Here is a 27,481-nt window from a genome sequence, read left to right on the forward strand (position 1 = left end):
TGTCTTTTCTCCATTGTATATTCTTGCCTCCTTTGTCAAAGATAAGGTGTCCATAGTTGCGTGGATTTATCTCTGGGTTTTGCTTTTTGATTCACTCTGCTCATTTTTAGTTTTATCTGGGGCATTTAGTCTGTTTACATTTACCATCTGAGCCACCAGTGAAGCCCAGTGGGAATTCTTTAGGACTTCAAGTCAGGGAGGCAACATCTCAGGTACCCCTGAGAAACTGCTCTGAGGAGGCAGGGCAGGGATTCAGGTTATATGAATATTGCGGCAAAGTGGGCAGATAGTCTGACCATCAAACATTATTGTTAATTAAGAACAACCAGATCTCTAAGTAAAGGAATTTAGCATGGAGGTGATGGAATTCCAGCTGAGCTATTTCAAATCCTAAAAGATGATGCTGTTAAAGTGCTGCACTCAATATGACAGCAAATTTAGAAAACAGAGCAATGGCCACAGGACTGGAAAATGTCAGTTGTCATTCCAATCCCAAAGAAGGGCAATGCCAAAGAATGTTCAAACTACCACACAGTTGCGCTCATTTCACATGTTAGCAAGGTCATGCTCAAAATCCTCCAAACTAGGCTTCAGCAGTACATGAACTGAGAACTTCCAGATGTACAAGTTGGATTTAGAAAAGGCAGAGGAACCAGAGATCAAATTGCCAACATCCATTGGATCATAGAGAAAGCAAGAGAATTCCAGAAAAACATCTAGTTCTGCTTCATTGGCTACACAAAAGCATTTGACTGTGTGGATCACAACAAACTGTGGAAAATTCTGAAAGAGATGGGAATACCAGACCACCTTACCTGACTCCTGACAAACCTGTATGCAGGTCAAGAAGCAACAGTTAGAACCAGACATGGAACAACAGACTGGTTCAGAATTGGGAAAGGAGTATGTCAAGGCTGTATATTGTCACCCTGCGTATTTAAAACTGATATGCAGAGTGCCATGTGTGCTTAGTCCCTCAGTCATGTCCAACTTTTTGTGACCCCATGGACAGGGATTCTCCCGGGAAGAATAATGGAGTGGGTTCTCATGCCTTCCCCAGGGAATCTTCCCAACACAGGGATCAAACCCAGGTCTCCAGCATTGCAGGCCAATTCTTTACCCTCTGAGCCACCAGGGAAGCCCAAGAATACTGGAGTGGGTAGCTTATCCCTTCTTCAGGGGATCTTCTTGACCCAGCAATCAAACCAGAGTCTCCTGCCTTGCCGGCTGATTCTTTACCAGCTGAGTTACCAGGGAAGCAGAGTACATCATGCAAAATGCCAGGCTGGATGAAGCACAAGCTGGAATCAGAATTGCCAGGAGACATGTCAATGACCTCAGATATGAAGATGACACCACCCTTGTGGCAGAAAGCAAAGAGGAGCTAAAGAGACTCTTGATGAACGTGAAACAGGAGAGTGAAAAAGGTGGCTTAAAACTGAACATTCAAAAAGCTAAGATCATGGCATCCATCCCAATAGTTCAGTTCAGTCGCTCAGTCGTGTCTGACTCTTTGCAACCCCATGAACTGCAGCACGCCAGGTCTCCCCGTCCATCACCAACTCCTGGAGTCCACCCAAACCCATGTCCATCGAGTTGATGATGCCATCCAACCATCTCATCCTCTGTCGTCCCCTTCTCCTCCTTCCCTCAATCTTTCCCAGCATCAGGGTCTTTTCAAATGAGTCAGTTCTTCGCATTAGGTGGCCAAAGTATTGAAATTTCAGCTTCAACATCAGTCCTTCCAATGAACACCCAGGACTGATTTCCTTTAGGATGGACTGGTTGGGTCTCCTTGCAGTCCAAGGGACTCTCAAGAGTCTTCTCCAACACCACAGTTCAAAAGCATCAATTCTTCGGTGCTCAGCTTTCTGCACCGTCCAACTCTTACATCCATACATGACTACTGGAAAAACCATAGCCTTGACTAGACGGACCTTTGTTGGCAAAGTAATGTCTCTGCTTTTTAATATGCTGTCTAGGTTGGTCATAACTTCCCTTCCAAGGAGTAAGCGTCTTTTAATTTCATGGCTGCAATCACCATCTGCAATGATTTTGGAGCCCCCAAAATAAAGTCTGACACTGTTTCCACTGTTTCCCCGTCTATTTCCCATGAAGTGATGGGACCAAGTGCCATGGTCTTAGTTTTCTGTATGTTGAGCTTTAAGCCAACTTTTTCATTCTCCTCTTTCACTTTCATCAAGAGGTTCTTTAGCTCTTCTTCGCTTTCTGCCATAAGGGTGGTGTCATCTGCATATCTGAGGTTATTGATATTTCTCCCAGCAATCTTGATTCCAGATTGTGTTCCTTCCAGCCCAGCATTTCTCATGATGTACTCTGCATATAAGTTAAATAAGCAGGGTGACAATATACAGCCTTGACATACTCCTTTTCCTATTTGGAACCAGTCTGTTGTTCCATGTCCAGTTTGAACTGTTGCTTCCTGACCTGCATACAGGTTTCTCAAGAGACAGGTCAGATGGTCTGGTATTGCCATCTCTTTCAGAATTTTCCACAGTTTGTGGTGATCCACACAGTCAACGGCGTTGGCATAGTCAATAAAGCAGAAATAGATGTTTTTCTGGAACTCTCTTGCTTTTTCGATGATCCAGCGGATGTTGGCAATTTGATCTCTGGTTCCTCTGCCTTTTCTAAAACCAGCTTGAAAATCTGGAAGTTCACAGTTCACGTATTGCTGAAGCCTGGCTTGGAGAATTTTGAGCATTACTTTACTAGAGTGTGAGATGAGTGCAATTGTGCGGTAGTTTGAGCATATTGTTTAATGCTAAAAAGAAATGAGCTATCAAGCCACAAAAAGCCACAGAGGAAACTTAAATGCATATTACTAAGTGAAAGAAGCCAATCTAAAAGACTACTGTATAATTGCAACTATATGATGTTCTGAAAAAAGGTAAAACTGTGGAGATTTTCCACAAAGATCCGTGGCTTCCAGGGGTGTGTGTCAGGGGAAGAGATGAAAAGACAGAACACACACACACACATACACACACACACACACAAAAGACAGAGCAGCGAGGATTTTAGGGCAGTGAAAATACTCTGTATGATATTATAATGATGGATATATGTTATTATCCTTTTGTTCAAACCCACAGAACGTACAATACCAAGAATGAACCCTAATGTAAACTATGGACTTTGGTGATTATAAGTTAATATAAGTTCATTCATTTTTTTAAAAAAGCATTCTAGTGAGTAGTGTTAATAATGGGGTGCCTATGCATGTGTTGGGGTGGGGGAATACTTCTCTCTCAATTTTATTGTAAAATAAAACGGCTTTTAAAAAATCTTAAAAAAAAAACAGTACAGATGTGAGCTGCAGGCACGCCTAATAACCACTCTGTTCTGTTCATTTAAGTCAGAAAACCCTCTGTCCTTGGTCTCTATGAGGCATGCTTCAGAAATACCTATATTCATGATGAAAACCTTCCTGCTGCATTGTTTTTAACAGAATCTTCATGGAAGAATTGAAGGGGTTCTCAATCCTGTAGAGTTTATTTAAAGTCATATTCCTGGGCCCCATCACAGACCCTTTCAGATTACTTGAAGATTCTGCCAAGGATCCCAGATGATTATGCTGTGGCAAGACTTTCAGTATTTGAGAACCATTCATCTAAGCCATAGTCTTCATATGCTGGATTTGAATCCAGACAGTTTGACTCTAGAGTACATGCTCTTAAACCACTATACACTATTACCTAAATTACCTAATGTGAGGAGCTTTTCATGGAAGACATGTTTCTTTAGAGATAAAAATGTGAGGCCTACCCACAGAGGTGGCAGATGTAAGAGACAGATAAAGGGAAACCTAACTCCACCTCTTTATAAGAGCTAGCAGGATGTTTGCCCTTCTAAAATATTGTCTCGGGTGTCTGGTTAAGAAAAAAATCACTCAAAGTGTTTTAGGTAGAGAGAGATTTAATGCAGAGAAGTGGTTACAGAGATGTTATAAAGGGCTGTGTTCAGTCACTCAGTCGTGTCTGACTCTTTGTGACCCCATGGACTGTAGCCTGCCAGGCTCCTCTGTCCGTGGGATTTCCCAGGCAAGAATACTGGAGTGGGTAGCAATTTCCTTCTCCAGGGGTTTTCCATTTCCAACTCAGGGATGTAACTGAGGTCTCCTGCATTGCAGGCAGATTCTCTACAGATTGAGCCAGGGCTATTGTAGCAAAAAGGAGAAAAGGGTGTTACCCAGAGGTAAGGAAGCTGTTAACACTCTGTTCTTGAGCTCTGAGTGTGGTGAGCTCTGGTATTTTTCTGTTGTCATTTTATTACAACATGTTTCACTTTTTTCACATTGTATAATTTCTGTACACTTATTAGCTTATTTCTATTCTTTATTTGCTTCTCTCTGTTATCTATAAAAATCACTAAATTATTTACTTAGTTCTCTGTTATCTATTCTCCACCTCCATCTACAATAACAAGGATTCCATGAGGACAATGACTTTGTTTTATTCACTGCTGTATCCTCATGTTTAGAGATGACCTTGACACAGAGCAAGTTGTTATAATTTTGAATAAGTGATGAAAGACGTAATAAAATTAATGTCTGCATTTCACAGCGAGTATGTTAACACAAATCTTGCCTGTAACAATGAATAAATGATGTATATTCTTTATCTTGAATGAAACCAGTGAACATATGAATCTTCTCTAGTGTTCCTATCAGGGACTAACTTATGAACTAGTTGGATGTGTTAATTAAGAGAGTTCATTTCAAGAGACAGAAACCAACTTGAGCTGGTGTGGTCAGGATATACTCTCTCTGCTGACCCAGTTTTGAGAGGCTCAGCTCTCTGTAATCCAACTTCCAAGATTCAGAGCTAGAGCTCAGTCTTACCACTTTGCCAGTGTCCCCTTCCATCTGAGACTTGTCCTGAAGTCCCTGAGGAAACCCCTTTTTGTGACAACCAGATGGACAGAGGCAAAGGCATTGGCTGGACAGGGTACTGGATGCATATATGGTGCATTCCTGTGAAGACAGGTAGGACCCATGTTGCAGACCATGTGAGGTCTCCAGTCATGTGAAAACTAGAAAGTAGGTGGCAGGGATTCTGATCCATCTGATACTATTGCTGGTGTGTGTGTGTGTGTGTGTGTGTGTGTGTGTTAGTTGCTCAGTCATGTCCGACTATTTGCGACCCCATGGACTATAGCCCACCAGGCTCCTCTTAATTTCGGACGCATGCAGCAGTAAGCAGCAGCTTGCAGCAAGCAGCAGCGAGCAGTAGCTGGAATCAGGGTCTTAGTTTCCCAGACCAGGAGTCCTAACCACTGGGCCCCAAGAGCCAGCAGTTGTGGCTATGGTCCCTAGTCTTTGCCTGCCTAGTTAAGAGTGAATTCAGGTGGTAAAGTAAAAAGTTTATAGAAAACTACATGTGGAAAGGTGTACAGGAGAATTCAGAGAGTTGTACCTTTGGGAAATTTAAATCCTTTATAAAAGGGCAGTTTTCTGGTTCTTTGTCTTCCCTCAGGCCAATCATCTTGCTTTGTTCCCCCTTTGGTTAATTTGTCTCAGGATCCTTCCCCTGGGGTGCGCAGGCACACCTTAGCCAAGATGGATCTCAAAGTGAAAGCTTCCAGGAGGAGCAAGACTCATTATGGCCTGGAGTTATTCTCTGAGTTTTGACTCCAAGGAGCCTTTCTGCACGTGAGACAGACACTGTTTTTGCCTCTCTTTGCCCTAGCCATGATTATTCCTTGAGGTGTTTACAAGAGACAAAGACTTTCTGTTTACCGTGTTTCCGTTGTTATTTCCATTTCCAAGAGCAAATGGGGGGCTGGTTGTAAATTCTTCAACTGGAGCCAGTCTATCTCCTACCTCACTCTGTCCATGGAATTCTCCAGGCAAGAATACTGGAGTGGGTAGCCATTCCCTTCTCCAGGGGATCTTCCCAACCCAGGGATCAAAGCCGGGTCTCCTGCATTGCAGGCAGATTCTTTACCAGCTGAGCCACCAGAGAAGCCCACTATTGCTGGTACTTGAGCTTATTGCATGGATTTGATTCACTAGGGAGCAAACAGAAAGCAACTTTTTCTTTCTCCTTTTGAACCTTTACATTTCCTTAAGGGAATTATTTTCTCGTCCTTAAAAAATCTTGGGGATATCTCACAGATGTGGGTGTTCCTTTCACATGTAATAACAGTTGATTTCTGTCACACAAAAGTTAATACATCAAATGTAATGTGAAACCTCAAATTTTTAGTTTGAAACTTCACTCTCTTAGCTCTGGCCTGCTTCAGGCTGAGAAACCCATTATTGATGGGGGGAGGGATAACACTGGCCTCTTCACTCCTTCCTTTCTAGACTTTGTTACCTATTCACTAAGTACTCCTTTGAGCACCTACAGTAATGGAGAGGAAAGAGGAAGGAGAATTAAGAACAGAATTTTTTGGTTGGTATGGTTGCCATCTGACATCAAGACCTTCAACAGAGTGGGTAAGAAGTTGGTGACTCCTCTCACGGGACATTTTAACAAGTTCCTTGGCAATCCCTGGGTTCAATCTCTGGATTGCAAAGATCCCCTGGAGAAGGGAATGTCTACCCACTCCAGTATTCTGGCCTGGAGAATTCCATGGATAGAGGAGCCTGGCAGGCTATACTCCATGGGGTTGCAAAGAGTCAAACACAACTGAGTGACTTTCACTTTTCGGGCGATCCCTCAGTGGAAACGTCTGACTATGGGCCATGCTCCCTTCAGCTGTTATTTTTGAGTCCTCCCTCAGCCCCTGAGCTTCTCATGGTCTTCTTTTCTGCTGGACTCTTGGTGCTCTCTGGGCAGTCATCTTGGATGGAGTCCATTGTAAGATGACCACAGAAGAGTCCTCTTTGTCTTGCTTTCATTGAATGTGCAGTTTGTTCCCAACACAGCTATAGTATCATTTTGGCACCAGGCTGAGGCCACCTTAGGCACAACTTCTTCCCTTCCATCTTCCACAAACAGGACTCAAATATTGATCTCTTTTAGCCGTAAAGCTCCACAGATCTGGGTTAAGATTTTCAGGTGGGGTTTTTTTGAAAGCTGCCCTGTGAGGAGAAGTGGGTGTCCAGAACACTGAAAATTCTCCTTACCAGTACTCAGTGCAAGCCTTTTTATCTTGGTTTTTCCATATCCTTGAAGTGCATGATTAGCTAAAAATGCTAGGGAGTCAAACTGACTGCACATCCTGTACTTGTGGTTAGAATCTCCAACAGGGAGTGGTCATACTTGGTAACCATTGTATGTTTCTTGGCTTAAGCAGGTATGCTTAGCTGAAATGTAACATCCATGCTGCTTCTCAACTGATCTAGCATCTCCTAAGCAGTGCCCAAGCTTTGCTGGCCCAGGTGCCCCCTACCTTAAGCTGCTCCATCTTCTTCCCTTTTTCCCACTTTCTCTCATCTCCATTACCCAGACACACAAAAGAAAGATCCTGGATGCTTTAACACTACAAATCATTAATAACAACATCTTCCTCTTTTTTTAGGGAAAGAAGTCTCCTCCACTGATACTTGATTGCCCAGCTTGAGTCAGATCAAGTCAGACCTGACTAGGTAGGCAAGAGTTACTGTGCGTAACACTTCTCAGGGGCCCATTACTCTGAGAGGTGAGGGTCAGATATCAGATAAAGGGAAGGGTGATGGATTGGACACTACAGTGGGTCGTAGATAATAACCAGAGGGCACTTCTAATTTCCATAGCTACCTCCTTATTGCAAGTGCCCTGTCCCTCTTTCACAAGGTAGCAATTTACCATATCATATTTAGTCTTTCACTTCTTCACTCCTGCTCTCAATTTTTTTGATATAATAAAATCACAAAGCAAGTAGTCCTGGGAAAGTTGGTAGAATCCCAGACATAGAAGTCATCTCAGACTGCACATAAAGCTGAGTTTTCTGACCTGAAGTATAGTATGACTAAGTTATCTCAGTACTCTGGCTTGTACTCTAGGAAAATGTAAGAATAAGGAGGGGACAAGAATGGTTGAGCTTCAAACTACAGAGAATAAGCAAAGAATTAGGAGAGAGGGTAAATCTGTGTTACTGTATACTCTTCATGAATCCCAGGCATACCTTGGAGATACTGCAGGTTCTGTTCCAGACCACCTCAATAAAGTGAATATCACAAGAAAGCAAATCACAAGAATTTTTTAGTTTCCTGGTGCATATTAAAGATATGTTTATACTATATTGTAGTGTAGTGGCTGATGACTTGATGGAAGTTGCTTACAGGGATGACAGGCAACATTTTTTGTCCACAAATCTCTTCATTTTGGGCTTCAGTTCTCATTCATAAAAGGAGAAAGTTGGACTAACTTATTGGTTCCTTCAGGCAATGACAATCTATGGTGTCACTCATTGCCTTTCTTATTCTTATGATTTATCCCACCCTGAAAATGAAAATATTTTTGACTCATTCAAAATCTTAAATTGGCATCAATTTTTTTTCCCTAAACTCCTTTACATATGTGCATGTAAATATAGATGTGGTAAATAATTTTAGTTTGTCCTGTCTGTGTTAAGGTCATTTGTTTTTTTTGTTGTTTTTTTTTTCGATTTGTGTCAAGCTTCCACCTATGCATTCCACATTTGCAACCTCCTCCAAGTTGAAAAATCAAACTTCTTCCTCCTTCTTTGGCTTCTCCCCCACTCCTTTTTGATTCCAGTTCCCCACCTCCCTGTTTTCCTTCTATTGGTTTTGAGGCTCCTGGTCAGAGTCCAGTTATCACTGCCTGAACCCTTTAAATCATGTCCATGCATCAGAAGAAATGTTAGCCCTTACTCTACTTCAAACCTGGAGCCCTCTCATCTCAGAGAAGGAGCCTGTTTTGTATAATCTAAGTAAAGTGTGCTTATTTATCCGTTAATAACAACTACTCAGCCAGGTTGTTTGAAAACATCAGCAATTGATTTGTTTCATTTTTTTTTAAATTCAAGCTGGTATAAAATAGTCAAAAGTAATGAATTTCTTTACATAGTGATAGAAGGCGGCAATTGATTTCTTTTAAAATTGTGATTCACTTCCAGAGTTCGAAGTGATACTTTCTCTTACAACAAATTTGAGCAAGATCTCTATTAGTGTCCTAAGTGCATGGCCTCATTAAGAATTTTGAGATCTGAAGATTTGCTATCAGTAATCATAAATATGAGTCATTTCTGAGATCTAGTATTTGGGTTACAAGGAGATGTATTAAAGTAAACATTCAGGCTGTTATCAAAAAGTCTATAAACAATAAATGCTGGAGAGGGTGTGGAGAAAAGGGAACCCTCTTACACTGCTGATGGGAATGCAAACTTGCACAGCCACTATGGAGAACAATGTGGCGATTCCTTAAAAAAACTGGAAACAGAACTGCCATATGACCCAGCAATCCCACTGCTGGGCATACACACTGAGGAAACCAGAATTGAAAGAGACACATGCACCCCAATGTTCATTGCAGCACTGCTTACAATAGCCAGGACATGGAAGCAACCTAGATGTCCATTGGCAGACGAATAGATAAGGAAGCTGTGGTACATATACACAATGGAATATTACTCAGCTGTAAAAAGAATTCATTTGTATCAGTTCTAATGAGGTGGATGAAACTGGAGCCTATTATACAGAGTGAAGTAAGTCAGAAAGAAAAACACCAATACAGTATACTAACGCATATATATGGAATTTAGAAAGATGGTAACGATAACCCTATATGCAAGACAGCAAAAGAGACACAGATGTAAAGATCATTCTTTTGGACTCTGTGGGAGAAGGCAAGGGTGGGATGATTTGAGAGAATAGCATTAAAACATGTATATTATCATATATGAAGCAGATCACCAGTCCAGGTTTGATGCATGAGACAGGGCGCTCAGGGCTGGTGCACTGGGATGACCTTGAGGGATGCGATGGGGAGGGAAGTGGGAGGGGGTTCAGGATGGGGAACACATGTACACCCATGGCTGATTTATGTCAATGTATGGCAAAAACCACTATGATATTGTAAAGTAATTAGCCTCCAATTAAAATTAATTAATTAAAAAATAAAATAAAGTGAACATTCAGACTGTCAGATGTGAACAGCATTTCTGGAATACCAACCATAACACTCTGCATGACCTCTTTTGACACAGGGACTTGATAAAAATGAACTTAGGAAAGCAAAAACACTTGCTGTCTGAAACAAAAAAGGCTGAATCCTTCAGCTTTTCACCTGAAACTACTGCAAATTGTTAATCCATTATATTGCAATACAAAGTAAAAAGTTAAAACTTTGAGGGAAAAAAGAAATGATCCAAGTTAACAGATGGCTAAAACAATACTCTGTTGAGTGAATTTACTGGGGTTTTTTTTCCTGTTCACATTAGCCAGTTTCCAGTAGTTGGTTGCCTTAGGAGCATGAACACATTCTCTAATACTGGTGGAAAGTAGGTAGCTCCTAGACTTGTGTGCCCCTTGGGATGCTGTTGGAGAACTTAGGAGCACTCTTATCTTATTAGTGCTCAGTGATTTATTAAAATAATGAGGTTTCCTGAGTCTTTTCAGCTCGATGCTGCCTTTTAGACAGCTCCCATCACTACTCTTTGGGTCTGAAATCCCAGCGTTGTCAATGACAGCTAAATTTCTGAAAGAGATGGGAATACCAGACCACCTGATCTGCCTCTTGAGAAACCTGTATGCAGATCAGGAAGCAACAGTTAGAACTGGACATGGAGCAACAGACTGCTTCCAAATAGGAAAAGGAGAAAGTCAAGGCTGTATATCGTCACCCTGCTTATTTAACTTATATGCAGAGTACATCATGAGAAACCCTGGGCTAGAGGAAGCACAAGCTGGAATCAAGATTGCCGGGAGAAATATCAATAACCTCAGATATGCAGATGACACTACCCTTATGGAAGAAAGTGAAGAAGTACTAAAGAGCCTCTTGATGAAAGTGAAAGAGGAGAGTGAAAAAGTTGGCTTAAAGCTCAACATTCAGAAAACTAAGATCATGGCATCCGGTCCCATCACTTCATGGCAAATAGATGGGGAAACAGTGGAAACAGTGTCAGACTTTATTTTTGGGGGCTCCAAAATCATTGCAGATGGTGATTGCAGCCATGAAATTAAAAGATACTTGCTCCTTGGAAGGAAATTTATGAGCAACCTAGACCGCATATTAAAAAGCAGAGACATTACTTTGTCAACAAAGGTCCATCTAGTCAAGGCTATGGTTTTTCCAGTGGTCATGTATGGATGTGAGAGTTGGATTATAAAGAAAGCTGAGTGCCGAAGAATTGATGCTTTTGAACTGTGGTGTTAGAGAAGACTCTTGAGAGTCCCTTGGACTGCAAGGAGATCCAACCAGTCCATCCTCAAGGAAATCAGTCCTGGGTGTTCATTGGAAGGACTGATATTGAAGCTGAAGCTCCAAGATTTTGGCCACCTGATGCAAAGAGCTGACCCATTTGAAAAGACCCTCATGTTGGGAAAGATTGAAGGCAGGAGGAGAAGGGGACGAGAGAGGATGAGATGGTTAGATGGCATCACCGACTCAATGGACATGAGTTTGAGTAAACTCCAGGAGTTGGTGATGGACAGGGAGGCCTGGTGTGCTGTGGTTCATGGGGTCGCAAAGAGTCGGACACGACTGAGTGACTGAACTGAACTGAAAAATAATTGTGTCTGTTTTTAATGGACAAATATATCATTTGCCCTCTTCTTCTAAGACTCTTTCTTTGGGAGACCCAATTCAACCAGAGTCCTTAATCTAACATTTGAAATGTAAATAACTCTCCTCAGGGGTCTGGATTTCATCAACTTCGAAATGTAAACATCTAGGAGTCTTCCTGGCTCCTAGCTAGTTTAACTAGCTGTCTGTCTTAGGCTGTAATCATTTGCTTATAAAAGAGATAAGAGAGGATTTACTATTCCCATGGGTGATGGCAATTAACTAGAGCAAATAGCTATCTCAATTCTCAAGTGAACTTAGGATGAACTATACAGAAAAAAAAAAAATATATATGCACAAATTGCTCTGTTATGTCCTCTTGTAGGAAACACAAGGATACCATAAAAGCTAAAGGATGTGTGTTTTGCATGGCTGCAAACTGTCTATATAAATGTGAGTGGAAATGGCCTGAGTTTTTAAGTTTTATACAAACTGCCTATGTGCACTGGAGAAGGAAATGGCAACCCACTCCAGTACTCTTGCCTGGAAAGTCCTATGGATGGAGGAACCTAGTAGGCTACAGTCCATGGGGTCGCGAAGAGTTGGACACGACTGAGCGACTTCACTTTCACTTTTCACTTTCATGCATTGGAGAAAGAGATGGCAACCCACTCCAGTGTTCTTGCCTGGAGAATCCCAGGGATGGGGGAACCTGGTGGGCTGCCATCTATGGGGTCACACAGAGTTGGACACGACTGAAGCGACTTAGCAGCAGCAGCCGCCTATGCGCACATAACATGAATAGCATGTGCTTATTTAAAAATCAAACATCGTTCTTTCCTTCTACACTTTGTGGTGAATTCTTTGCATTATTAGGATTTTTATTTCCAAAATACTACAGACATCCATAGGTAAAGAATGGGCTTGAAGTCAAGGGTACAGGCTATGGTGATCCAGGCAGGAAAGTAGCTAGAAACATGAAATCACCCCCAAATCAAAGGGCAAGGCAAAGATCAAATCAGGAGCTAGCAAGCAAAAGACATAGGATTGGTAGATGTGTATGATGGGGTAATCCTGAGGACAGGTACAGTCATGCTGAAGAAATTTGTGGAGGCTCATAATACAGAAAGACAAGGTAAAGAGGGTAGTTAGAATTTCAAGCATAGTGAGGAAGTTTATAGAAGCCAAAATGGGTGGGATGAGCTGAAGAGCAAATATATTGCCCCTACGTTCACAGACCTGGCCCCAAAGCAAGGTGTCTTGATCAAAAGATTCACATATTTTCTGCTCGATGAATGCCAATTGTAGGGCTGGCCTACAGCAGCTAGAAAAAAAAATGTGAGAGAAGATTTTTATTTCCTCTACAAAGTAATATTCTTTCTATTCTATTGGAACTAATGCCTGTTCTTTTGTTACTTTTGGGTAGTTTGGAGAGAGTGAACTTTAAAAGCAATGTGGGTAGCAAATCTAAAAAGAACTGTTGAGTTCAATTCTAATAAAAAATTAAAGGACATAATCCTGGCTCTGTCATTTACTCTTCCTGTGATAGTGGGCAAAAGAATTAACTTCTTTGTGCTTTTGTTTTTTTCACCTGTAAAAAAAAATAAAAATTTTAGTAGCATCTAATTCTTAAGGCTGTTGTGGGATTACCACACACACACAAACACAGATGTTTTTTATAAAGTAGTACAAAGTATGCTTAATAGAGTTTGTTACTATTATTATGCTAATTCATTTTTTAAAACATGGCACTTATCATATCTCTCAGAAACCATTCCATATTTCCCTACTGCATGCTGGACTGCATGAAAACTCCTTACCCTGACATTTCAGCTTCATCTCTCCTTTTATTTCACATATACTATGTCTTAGTTGGGGCTTCCCTGGTGGCTCAGTAGTAAAGAATCGCCTGCCCATTCAGGAGATGAAGGTTCGATCCCTGATCAGGGAAGATACTCTACAGAAGGAAATGGCAACCCACTCCAGTATTTTTGCCTGGGAAATCCCATTGACAGAGGAGCCTGGCGGGCTACAATCCATGGGGTCACAAAAGAGTCAGAAATGACTTTGTGACTAAACAACAGCAATACATCTTAGTTAAATAAGAGTAGGGATTTCCAGACCCTTTCAGAACATTGCCACATGTAAAACAAAATGAGTGCTCCATGTCATCATGATGCTCAAACAGGCATCTGCCCAAAAACAATAGCAGATCAGACTGATGACTCATCTGGGTTGTGAAATTATGTTAGAAGTTCCTGCTGACACAGGAGCCAGTATTTTCCCACCCAAACGTCTATATGCTACCTATCCTGAGCATTGTTCCTGAGGGCTTCTCCTACCTCCAGGCCTTGAGAAGGTCTCAGACTATATCAAGAAGATGATAGATGTGTCTATGAAAATAATCAGTAAACAGTCAATAATAAGAATAGAAAGGAATTTTATTTGAGCCAAAAAGGGCTTGCCCAGAAGCCTGCTCCAGAAAAGCAGGGTTTTCAGCAGTTTTATATCTTGTCAGAACAAAGAACGCTAAACAAATCGGGGATACATTTCTTCAATGTCTCTAAAAGACAGATCAGCACATACCCTGACAGCACATACGGTATGGCCTTGGCAGCTAGGAAGGGAGTCTTATCATCACAGGAGTACCAGTATTAGCATCTCAGAAAGAAGGACATTTAATCTTTATTTTTAACATGGGCATTCTTTACTTCTGATCAGTGTGGCCTTTTCTTTAATAATTAAAGCAGATGTACAATGTATGTTTGACAGACTATTTTAGTTAGCATAAAACTCAAGCTAACTCATGTATAAGCCAGAAAGACTTCCCTGTGTCTTGGTATGTAAAATTTTCTTTTATCAGATAGTTACATATAGGTGATGATCATAGGTCCTAGACAATCACTTATAAGTGTCTATCCTAGAGACAGCAACTGTATGACATCTGTATAGCCACTTCTTCTTACACCCATAGTAGCATCAATAGTTGAAGGTGGTTCTCTTTAACACTGAGCCTTTTTACCAGAGCCCTCTGAGCAGCTAGATCAAGTGAATATGGTACCAGAAAATATGGCAAACCATCCTTTATCTTTTCAGTATCTGCAGCTCATCCATCATTTTGGTAACATCTTCTGCTTTGATTTCTTTATAGTGAGATCCAGCTTGATTTTAAAGGTTTGTAAAAGGTTTCTTCTCCTCTTAACAATCACACAGAAAGCCCTTTCATTTTCTAAAGGCCACATAAAAAAAATAGAACCTTCTTTTGCTTAAAAAGTATGAGCTGTCAGCCAGCAACAGTGATAATTGTAAAGTACAGCACTCATGTCTTCTGTCTTCCATTTTCCTCTGTTGCATTCCTATACTCATAGCAGCCTGTGAACTTGCATTCCGGCCAAATGTGTTATTAATAGTTGATATGAGAAGGTTCATTTCTTTGAGAGGTTATTAGATAAAGAGCTACAAGAAAGCACTACCAAGGTAGCACTGGGAAGATAAAAATACAAATCTGTCCCTCCAAAAGTCTGGGGCCTTTTTTCCCATCAAGATTTCATCTGAATTTGGAAACAGCATGTTGGGAGCTCTCAGAAGCCTCTTAGCCCTCTCCCTGGAATATTTTCAGGGAAAACAATTGAAATTCAGGGTGAAATAACCTGAATATCTTTCTCAGGATGGAACTGTGCTTTCACCTGCTTACCACCAACTAGTAAGTGATTGAAACAGGATTCAAGTCCTGTCAGGCAGGCTCCAAAGTTCATTTTTGCCCCACTATAAGACACAGCCTGCTGTTAAAACAGACACAATACTGCCCAACCTGATGTATCTCAAAATATCTTCAAGAATGGAAAGACAGAAGGAAAAGAAAAATAAAGCTAACATTTATTAAATGCCTACTAAAGGCAGACTCTGTGGGAACTGCTTTACATAAAGCACTTTGTAAATAGTAAAGCCTTTTTCAAATTTTATTCATGATATTAAAAGGTAGGTGAGATTTATTTTTACCATCCATGAGTACTTTCATTTATCAGCACCCCAGTACTCCCTTTAGTACCTCTTTAGACTTCATTTCTCCAGTTGTTCAACTTCCCTCTTCTATTCCCTTACTTTCGAGGCAGGAACTCTGGTATCTGCACTGGTCTACCTTTCTCTAGTTGTAGATCTTTCCTTTCTTCCTCTTCCTCATTAAAAATAACTTTACTGTGTCTCATCAGCTAATTGCTTAGCTAATGCATTTTATAGCAGGATTTCTCTTTGTGCAAATGAATGATGGAGACAGATGACATAAATACCTGAAATTAGCACAACATTGTAAATCAACTATACTTCAGTAAAAGAAAAAAAAACAGACATTGTTTAACACAAAACCCAATAGCAAAGGAAGTCACTATCGATGCAATTCCACTCGCTGCAGTAGGCCACTGGAGGAAACAACTTGTGAATGTTTGTGAGATTTTGCAGTAAGGAAGACATGGGTTAGATTATCAGTTCTGTCACTAATGAGTTCTATGTTATTGGACTAGTCATTTTTCCTCTGATAGTCTCATTTTCTTTGTCTATAAAAGGAGTGACAAAAAAAATTGTTACTGTCTATTTTAGCACTAAAATTGTGTGATTTTATTAGTAATGGATTGTCTTAACAAAATGTTAGAAGTAGAAAGGGCATTATAAATGATATACTATGATGTCTTTTTGCAATTCCCATTAAAAGGAGGTAAAAAAAAGATACTGTGGTATGGTAATTTAGGAGCTACAGTCTGAATAACTGCATGAAAATCTTGGATCCATCACTTAATAGTGTTACTTAGCTGTGTGGCTTTGGACAAATTGATATCTCAGTTTCCACACCTTAAAAAATGGGGATAATATTAGTACTTTTTAATTAAATTGCTGTATGATATAATGCATGGGAAACACCTAACAAATGCTAGCTACTATTGTTATAAAGCTCTATAGAAATTCCACTATCTTGATCTGTTATAAGAATTTTTGAGAAAAGTAGAAACAACCGTCAGAGAGAGGTAGTGTGGAAAAGGATGTATACAATGTGTGTGTTGGGTGGAGGTAAAAAAGTGAGTGTAGTCACTGAGTCCTGTCTGACTCTTTGCAACCCCATGGACGGTACTCTCTGTCCATGGAATTCTCTAGGCCAGAATACTGGAGTAGGTAGCCATTCCCTCCTCCAGGGGATCTTCCTGATCAAGGGATCGAAGCTGGGTGTCCTGCATTGCAGGCAGATTCTTTACCATCTGAGTCACCAGGGACAGATATTAAATAGTAATAATCCGTAAGCTAAAAGTGACAGGGTGACGATGAGTCCAGAGTCATTCTCATCCATATCTTGTGTGTATTTAATGGACTGCTGGTCTTTCCTGTCTTTCACCCATTATCCTTTGCCAGTCTCTGTTTTGATTTGGGATTCCCAGGTGGCACTAGTGATAAAGAACCTGCCTGTCAATGCAGGAGACGTTAAGAAACCCAAGTTTGATCCCTGGGTTGGGAATATCCCCTGGAGAAGGAAATGGCAGTCCACTTCAGTATATTTGCCTGGGAAATCCCATGGACAAAGGAGCTTGGCGGGCTGTAGTCCATAGGGTCACAAAGAGTCAGACACAACTGAAGCACCTTAGCACTAGCACTTCATGGAAAAATTGGTAGTTCTTTCAAGCCCCCATACCACAGTCCTAGAGATGTCTCTGAGGCCCAGTGGCCACTTCTAAAGCATTATTTTTATACCTTCATATAAAACCTTTCTCTCATGCCATCTGATTGTACATAATCAGCTACCTTTCTTGATTATTACTCTCCACCAACCCCCTGATCATTTTCCTTATATTCATGTCCTTACCATCTATCCTATCTATCTCATCTTCCCTGCCTTCAATATCGTCTTACACAAGTCAACTAACTCCCTAGCATCATGGATTCTTGGGTTACTTAATTTCAATTGGTTTCCCCTTTCTTCCATACCAGGAATACCCTCTCATGGTCACATCCTGGACACAGTCATAATTCATACCATCTATACTTCCAACATTGTAAACTCTAGTACTACTTTCTAATTACCACCTCCTACATTTTCACGTGTCTTTCCTTTTTTTCCCCACTAAAATTAGTGTACGATCTCATAGAGATCTCAAGTATTTAACATTCTATTTTCTCTATCTTGCCAATTCATAACTTTAACCACTTTCTTGCCAATACACTCAGCCTTCTGTCCTTCTTGACCATCCTACTCCCTTTCTTGGATGCATTCAAACTCAATTGTATTTAACTGTTTTTTTTTTCCCCTACTTCACCTAAGGGTGCTAATCATAGCTTTCCTTTGTTATTTTCCTTAGTAGCATATCTCCAAGCACATGTGCCTCTATAAGCTCTAGTTCTACAGTCTCAACTTGGCCTTCAGTGCTAGCCAAAGCTTCAATGGACTGATTTTTTAAAGCAAAAGAAAAATGAAATGCTTCTATGTGTTCCTCACTGGCTTTCTCTCTGCTCTCACTCGGTAGTTATTTCAGACATTCATTGCTGTCCTTCAGTCTTCTGTTTTCATCAAATGACCTCATCTACTTGGCAGAGAAAACAGAGTCCAGAACATGGGATTCCCTAAAGTTCCTCCTCCATCCCTCATGACAGTATCTATATCTGTACTCATCCTTACCATCATCTGTAGAAATTTAGTAGAATGGGAAACCTCCTTTTTCAAAACTAAATCCTACATCTGTGTTCTGAAACTCCCCTCCCCTCCTGTGACATTAGGACCTTCCTCCTTAAATTGTCCTTTCTCTTCCCTGGACCTTTGACATTTCACTATCTACTGGCTTTTTCATTGCAGTCAATGAAAATATGGCAGTTCTTTGGTCATTGTTTTCACAATCAATATTTTTAAAAGGAATTGTCTCTTATAAATATCTGCACTTTTTTTACTTCCCATTCCTTCTTGAACCTACTGTAGAATACAGCCCCCTTTCCCTCCAGTAAAATAGCTCTTACCAAAGTTAACTCCAGCAGATACTTTTTATTCTTTATCTTATTTGAACTCTTCAATTGATACTTCCTACCTTTGATTGTGTGACACCATTTTCTTGTGATTCTCATGCAATGTGGCTAGTGTGTCTCAATCTCCCTTGCTGGTTTTCTTTCTCTAATTGCCCCTAATATATTAGCCTTTCCTGCAGTGGGCTTTATATTTAGCCCATTCTCATTTCATTTTATGCGAGCTTATTACATGAGCCCAGTCAGGTTCTTAGCCTTAATTAATGGCCATCTATAGGCTGATGATTCAAACATCTCAGTGTCTTGATCTTGTTCCTAAACTGTAGACCCATACACTCAGTTGCTTCTAAGACACTCTTCAGAGATTGTCAAACTGAATATACAATATGAAAGTCTTCCCCTTTTTTCTTTCCTCTTCTTCCACCAAATGTTTCTCTCTCTCTCTCTCATATCTCCTATCTTAACAATCAACCACATAGTCCAAGTCAGAAATTTTGGAGTCATTTTTGGTCACTTCTTATCATTCTCCTTCATCCGCTTAGCTGCCAGGTCCTACCTCCTAATTATCATTTGGTTTTGTTCTCCCCTCTTTACTCCTATTGTCAATGCTTTAATTTTAGTACTGTTGCATCAATAAAACTGTGGGTTACTGCTAAATTCTTTTAACTGGCCTCTCCTACTTAAACTAACCTCCACAGTGCTGCCAAAGTACTATATCTCAAAAACAAAATTGATTCTATTACTTTCTTGCTTTAAACTCTTTAGGGACTTCTACCAATCAAAGAATAAAATCCATATCCCTTGACATATCATCCAAGACTCTTCATGATTTGACTCCTGACATTTCTTTCTTTAGCTTCTTCTCTATTTACTCCCTATGGTGGTGGTGGTGGTGGTGGTGGTTTAGTCGCTAAGTTGTGTCTGACTCTTGTGACCTCATGGACCGTAGCCTGCCAGGCTCCTCTGTTCTGGGATTTCCCAGGCAAGAACACTGGAGTGGGTTGCCCTTTCCTACTCCAGGGGATTTTCTCGACCCAGGGATTGAACTTGCGTCTCTTGCATCTTCTGTATTGGCAGGCAGATTCTTTACCAATGAGGTACCTGGGAAGCTATTTACTCCCTATAGTTCAGCTAAATTCAATCACCCACTGACCTTTGAATGGGTCATATTTTCCCATGTCTCCCTGACATCATACATGCTCATCTCTTTTGAATTCTGAAATATTATATCTAAAATACCCTCAAACTCCTCCTCTCCTTTTCATCCTTAAACACAAATTTAGAAGTCACTTATTTGTGAAGCCTCAGTGAATCCCCTATATTCAATTAATCACCCAACAAGGATCGCTCCCCTTTCATCCTGGGATATCCTCATAGCACTCTTTACTTGTATCAGAAGCCTGATTACTCCATCAGATTACAAACTCTCTGAGGTCAAATAATATGTTCTCTTAGTCACCTTTATTTCTCCAACATCTAGTACCACTCCTGGAACTACATTTAGTAAGTGTGTATTGAATTAAATGAATGAATTTGCTTTTGGCTTTTGTCTCCAAAAGGACAGAATCCTCCCTTATTTGGTTTTCCTCTCCAAAAAAAAAAAAAACAACCAGATTTTTCAGATTATAACATTTTCATTATTTCTCAGAGTTCCCATCTCCTCTTCTTCCTCCTCTGCCCTTGTGGCTTAAAGGGATGTGTATCTGAAATGATGGTGGTTTCCCTTTCCAGATTTGTAACACTGAATGAGATAGAAAGGAGCCTGGTGACAGAGGGTGGGAGCAGGGGCACCTGGTAGGATTCAGCAGGGCAAGTGCTCCTGCTTGCCTAGGCAGACTCAAACCAGTTGGAGGAAGGACAGGAGTATGGGTGTGGGAAGGGTGAGCCTTATCAGGATGCTGAAGGAGGCAACAGACACAAGTAGGAAATGTGGCCGAGAGGATGCTGGTACTAAACCACATATCAGTGAGGATACAAGTATTTTCCAGGGATCTTAAAAATGTATCCCTGATGTCTGAGTTAGCACAGCAACCTACCATGTTTCTTGTAAATAAACTTATTCTTGAGAGAGATCAAGTTTGTAAAACCAGCTCAAAATAAATCACTGTGGATGGTGACTGCAGCCATGAAATTAAAAGACGCTTGCTCCTTGGAAGAAAAGCAATGACAAACCTAGAGAGTGTATTAAAAAGCAGAGACATTGCTTTACCTACAAAGGTCCATATAATCAAAGCTATGGTTTTTCCAGTAGTCATGTATGGATGTGATAGCTGGACAATTAAAAAAAATGACTGAGTGCCAAAGAATTGATGCCTTCGAACTGTGGTGCTGAACAAGACTCTTGAGAGTCCCTTGGACAGCCAGGAGATCAAACTAGTCAATTCTAAAGGAAATCAACCCTGAATATTCATTGGAAGGACTGATGCTGAAGCTGAAGCTCCAATACTTTGGCCACCTCATGTGAAGAGCCGACTCATTTGAAAAGACCCTGATGCTGGGAAAGATTGAAGGCAGGAGGAGAAGGGGACAACAGAGGAGGAGATGGTTGGATGGCATCACCGACTCAATGGACATAAGTTTGAGGAAGCTCTGGGAGTTGGTGATGGACAGGGAGGCCTGGTGTGCTGCAGTCCATTGGGTCTCAAAGAGTTGGACATGACTGAACGATTGAACAACAACAAGCAATTATTACAGCTCCCTGGAAGATAGTAGAGTATTGTCACTGTAGACAGAAGGAGACATCCAGGAGAAGAAATCAACCAAGGCCCAGGGAATCTGAGTACTTTTGTAATATTATTTATTATTTCGGTTTGTTCTATCTGTTGGAATATTCTGAAGATCTTTCCTGTACTATTGGCCCACATTTAAGGCCCAAACTTCACCTTGATATGGCAATAGGTAGTTCAATGCTAACTTTTATTACTTACCATAGCAGCTGGAGAGATTTATGCCATATTAAGGGCTTCTAAGGCTTGAGCTGCTTGACATAGTCTTCCAGGAGTGATATCATTGTCTGGGTGGCCTATATGTATTAAGTTTGTGTTAATAAATTGAAAATACCTAAATATGTGCCTGTTATACCAGTGATTGCAAAGAGGCCCAATATAATAGGTAAAAAGGTAATTTGCTGCTCCTTTTTGTGGGAAAGCTAGATGAGAGAAATTAATTTTCTAGTTGGATGTAGGGAGATCAGAGACTAAATATGCATAAAACAAAGGTCAAATTGCATAGCATGGAAGAGGGAGGAACGGAGGAATAGAATATGCTACCCTACTGAATAGGTGTGATACCACAGGAGAACAAGTAGCCCCAGGGGGCTTACAGGATAGAGTTTCTGATGGGAAAGTTTAAATCAATGCAGACATGTGAGGGTCAAATAGTCTTAGTGGAGGGGCACGGCTCTCTATAATATTGATTGATGATGGGAGACAGGAGGGATATGGGGGTCCATGAATGGAAATTTAATGAAGTTAAGAGAATGCTGGAAAGAAATTCAGGGGCCAGATAAGGAGAGAATGATGAATAGTCAATATGGACATCAAACACCTCCAAGGGGACAGAGTTTAATTGCAGGAGTGGTTGTTCAGGCTGGAGCACCAGTTAGTATGCCCAGCATTGTTAGAGGTTCAGCTCTTAGGGAACATGTTACACAGATATTTTCTAGCAAGTCACAGAAAGGAGGAATTGGGTATGATGAGATTGCAAAATAATGGAGCATGTAGTGTGGGGCTGTTGGACAAGGGGAAATCATAACTACTGCAGTTGTGGAGTTCACAATGGAAAATGATGTGGGAACAATTACAGGGACAGTAATCACTGCCAGCTACCAATTGAGATGCATAGTAGTAGGTAGAGTTTTAGGCCTTTGTGGAGAGATAGTGGAGGTGAGGATCCCAATTCAGGTTTTAGGTACCCAAGATTAGCTCATTTGCTCACTCAGTCATGTTCGAGTCTTTGTGACCCTTTGGACTGTAGCCCTCCAGGCTCCTCTGTCCATGAGATTCTCCAGGCAAGAATACTGGAGTGGGTTGCCATGGCCCCCTTCAAGGGATCTTCCTGACCCAGGGATTGAACCCACATCTCCTGCGCCTCCTGCACTGCAGGTGGATTCGTTACCACTGAGCCATCATTACTAATAAGTACCCAAGAGGAGAAACTAAATGATGTGGCACCAATAGGAATACATCAGAAAGCATATAGAGTGCTAGTTTACACCAAGAGGCAGTGCATGAAGATGGAAAAGTGTGGGTTAAGAACAAATCTGAATAGTCTATGGGGAGTTCCTTGGTGCAGCAGGATAGATACTGGGGCCTGCCAATAGGCTTTAGTTCCTTACAAGGTGTCATTACATGGTATAAGAGAGGATATGAAATGTTAGAGATGTAGGTTAGTAGGATCAGTAGAATCTTCAGTTAAGTAGTGGACAGTAACCATGGTGGCACTGGCATCATCTGTGTAGGGAACAGAGGCCTGCATAGATTGAAACTGAGGGATAAGATAGGAGGAGAGAGAGAGAAGAGAGGGCAGTTGGGGAAATTATAGGAGATTCAGGTGGGTAAACAGGTGGGGTGGAAGAGTTAGGGGTTGAGTCTGGAAACAGAGAAAGTGAGTCTGGTCAGAAGTTTTTCGTGGGTTTTGGCATCGGACTGTAGTGATAGGACATGTGGCAGTGTCAGCATCAAGGCTTGGACTGCTACATTGTGCTGAGATCATCATTTGAAATGTGTTCAACTACTGGGCAGAGGTCATCATCTTGAAAGTGATAGGCTGCTGAGCTGAGGCCATCATTTCTGAGATGATGGTTTGTAGTCTATGCTCTCATCTATTGCCTGCTTGTGAGTGATACCTCTAAGGACCCTAATGGGGCAGAGGGACCAGGAGCCCCTGATATGAATCCTGAGCTACCTTTAAAACTTTAAAGCAAGGTTTTATAAAGTGAAAGTGAAGTGAAAGTCACTCAGTCGTGTCCAACTCTTTGTGACCCCATGGACTATACAGTCATTGGAATTCTCCAGGCCAGCATACTGGAGTGGGTAGCCTTTCCCTTCTCATGTATACATCCCGGGATGTATATTTGTCTTTTGCCCTCCAGGTGTTACAGAGTAATTTCTTATGGAGAAACTGGGAACTGATTGAATACTCCAAACAAGTAGTATAAAAAGGAGCTCAAACAGTTTGACATTGAGCTGAAGCAGTAGAATCCCATATCCAAACCATGAGCTAAATAAAGAACAGCCAGAACAAGCAGAACTAGAATGTTCCACAGCTTTGGACCTTGGGCGTATAGTCCCTGGTGTGCTGCGGGTGCCTGTTTAGTATGATGCGAGTCACAGGCATTGTTATCCTAGATCCTATAGTGACTCCTCATTCAGTGTCACTGTAATGAAGTAAATCCAGAGCTGATATCCTATTTAACAATCCTGGCCCAAGAACCAGGTCAAGATCTTTCTTCTTTACCAGAAGATCCACACAGTTGTAAGTATGGTATCAGGTGTGGAGATTTCTATTCCTTTTAGGGAAAGTGAAACCTCTAGTTAACCAAACTTTAAAACCACCATATTGGGAAAGGATAGCAGACTTGTAGAAAGCATTCTTGTGGCATATAGAATAAACCTTTGGGTAGGGGCAGAAAATTTTTGGTGAGTCTCATTCTATTCTTTGCCCTTCATCCAGGTACCAGTGCAGCATGATTTGTGCCAGGATAGAAAAGGGATAATAGAATGGGGACATGTCATTAATTTGAAGGTGCTGTTACATTGGATATTGTATACCTAGACCTATAAGTGAAATTAAAAGATGCTTACTCCTTGGAAGGAAAGTTATGACAAACCTAGACCGCATATTAAAAAGCAGAGACATTATTTTGCCAACAAAGGTCCGTGCAGTCAAGGCTATGGTTTTTCTAGTAGTCATGTATGGATATGAGAGTTGAACTATAAAGAAAGATGAACTCCAAAGAATCAATGCTTTTGAACTGTGGTATTGGAGAAGACTCTTGAGAGTCCCTTGGACAGCAAGGAGATCCAACCAGTCCATCCTAAAGGATATCAGTCCTGAACATTCATTGGAAGGACTGATGTTGAAGCTGAAACGCCAATACTTTGGCCACCTGATGCAAAGAACTGACTCATTTGAAAAGACCCTGATGCTGGGAAAGACTGAAGGTGGGAGGAGAAGGGGACGACAGTTGAGATGGTTGGATGGCATCACCGACTCAATGGACATGAGTTTGGGTAAACTCCGGGAGTTGGAGATGGACAAGGAAGCCTGGCATGCTGCAGTCCATGGGGTCACAAAGAGTCGGACATGACTGAGTGACTGAACTGAACTGATAAGTGAGAAGTGCCCATTTATGGCTAGAAAGGGTTTAGGAATGGTTTAGGAATAAAATGGCACATTCAAAAAGAGATCCAATATTTAATATTTAATAAAACCCCAACTTTAAACTTCTTGATGATTGCATAATAATTGACCAGTTATGTATTTTCTCTAAACTTTTTTTCCTCATCTGTGAACTAGAAATGGAAGTACATGCCATATAGAAGTGTTGTGAAGAGTAAAAGAGAGAATGCACATAACTTAAGCAGTATTGATCCTGGCATTTAACAAAATCTCAGTATATGCTTGTGTGGTAAATCGCTCAGTCATGTCTAATTCTTTGTGACCCCGTGGACTGTAGCCCTCCAGGCTCCTCTGTCCATGCGATTCTCCAGGAAAGAATACTGGAGTGGGTTGCCATGCCCTCCTCCAGGGGATCTTCCCAACCCAGGGATCAAACTCGGGTCTCTTACATCTCCTGAATTGGCAGGCAGGTTCTTTACCACTAATGCCACCTTGGAAGCCCATGCTTGCTGAATGTATCATTACTTATATTCCTTGCAGCCAACCAGAAAAAGAATAAAGGTTAGCGGTTAAGAGACTGGGCAAGTTTAATGCATTTTGTCCAATCCAATACCCTCTCTCTGGCACTGTTATATGAACAGACCCACATAGACCCTCTTCTGGGAAATGGGTGGTCTGAGGTTTCTTGGTGGCTGAAGTGAAACTGATCAGCTCTGGTTTGACCTGCTGGCACCTACTGCTTCAGTCTGCATCCAGGCCACTGTGCTAACGTCCCTAATTCCCAGCACACTGTGGACTTTGTCTTTTATATCTGCTGACCCTGTGAGCACCATGTGATAATGTAAATATGAAATTGTATTATTTGCATTCATAATAATAATGTAAGAGTGAGGAAAAAGGTTATCACTGAATATGGCTATTAATTATGTTTTTCTATAGTTTTTCACCATATATATTTAAAATAGAATGCATTATATATTGTTTTTAGTCACAGGTCAGTGCCATCTGGCAAAGGCTCCCAATATTAGAGCTTTCAGTTCAGTTCAGTCACTCAGTCATGTCTGACTCTTTGCGACCCCATGAACCTCAGCACACAAGGCCTCCCTGTCCATCAACAACTGCCAGAGTCTACCCAAACCCATGTCCATTGAGTCAGTGATGCCTTCCAACTATCTCATCTTCTGTCATCCCCTTCTCCTCCTGCCTTCAATCTTTCCCAGCATCAGGGTCTTTTCAAATGAGTCAGCTCTTCACATGAGGTGGCCAAAGTATTGGAGTTTCAGCTTCAACATCAGTCCTTCCAATGAACACCCAGGACCGATCTCCTTTAGGATGGACTGGTTGGATCTCCTTGCAGTCCAAGGGGCTCTCAAGAGCCTTCTCCAACACCACAGTTCAAAAGCATCAATTCTTCGGTGCTCAGCTTTCTTTATAATCCAACTCTCACATCCATACATGACTACTGGAAAAACCATAGCCTTGACTAGACGGACCTTTGTTGGCAAAGTAATGTCTCTGCTTTTTAATATGCTATCTAGGTTGGTCATAACTTTCCTTCCAAAGAGTAAGCGTCTTTTAATTTTATGGCTGCAATCACCATCTGCAGTGATTTTGGAGCCCCCCAAAATAAAGTCTGACACTGTTTCCACTGTTTCCCCATCTATTTCCGATGAAGTGATGGGACCAGAGGCCATGATCTTAGTTTTCTGAATGTTGGGCTTGAAGCCAACTTTTTCACTCTCCTCTCTCACTTTCATCAAGAGGCTTTTTAGTTCCTCTTCACTTTCTGCCATAAGGGTGCTGTCATCTGCACAAGGATCTTATTTGTTGGGTTTTTTTGTTGTTGTTTCTTTTTTTTTCCAGCTACAACTTCTTAACCTTGTCCTCCTTTTTCACTCTCCTCTTGACATCACATAACAGGAGTTGAGGGGACATGAGGGGGTTTTGGTAAAGGAAATCAGGCAGAGCACCCAAACACTAAATCACTTGACAAAACATGCACTTCAGATCCTCTCTCAGCTAACAAGAAGCGTGTGTGTGTCTGTGTGTGTATCCCAGGAAATGTAATTTAACTCCTGTAACTCAAGCATTGCCCATCTTCAAAATGGGAGCAATAGAACCTTCTTCCTTCCTTGACCACTGCGAGGAGAAAATGAGAAAACTTAAGAAAGTTTGTCACATTGGGCACATTCAGAAACTGTCTTCACTCTGCTTTCTCCCTCACGTAACAAAGTCACTTTAATACCTACTGTTCAGGTTATTTATTGCTGTGTAACAAACTGCCATAGAATTTAGTGGCATTAAATATTTCTTTTGCTCACTAACTCTGTGGGTCTGGAATCTGGATTGGACAGAGCAGGGACAGGTTTTCTGTTTTCCACAATATCTAAGGGCTCAGCTGTAAAAATTCAGAGGTTCAGGGTGACTTGATGGCTGGGGCTGGTGTCATCTGAGCTCATCTAGTTGAGACTAGCTGTGGGCTGGGACCTGAGCAGAAATTGCTGATCAGAACA

At 41.2% G+C, this 27,481-nt stretch overlaps 1 protein-coding gene across 24 annotated transcripts in view; it reads left to right on the plus strand.

Annotated features, from left to right (window-relative positions):
* The window catches only part of ZMAT1 (zinc finger matrin-type 1), a 146,953-nt gene that overhangs the window by 67,203 nt on the left and 52,269 nt on the right, over positions 1-27,481 (plus strand). For 4 of the 24 annotated variants that reach the window (XM_081565627.1, XM_081565630.1, XM_081565641.1 and 1 more), the window contains one exon: positions 7,492-7,558. The exons of the other annotated variants lie outside the window; for them this stretch is intronic. The gene's annotated coding sequence lies outside the window, so the exon portion shown is untranslated. The remainder of the gene's footprint in view (positions 1-7,491; positions 7,559-27,481) is intronic. 24 annotated transcript variants of the gene reach the window in all.

This window comes from Giraffa tippelskirchi, chromosome X (assembly GCF_054371585.1).
Source record: "Giraffa tippelskirchi isolate mGirTip1 chromosome X, T2T-mGirTip1v1.2.pri, whole genome shotgun sequence".
NCBI lineage: Eukaryota > Metazoa > Chordata > Mammalia > Artiodactyla > Giraffidae > Giraffa > Giraffa tippelskirchi.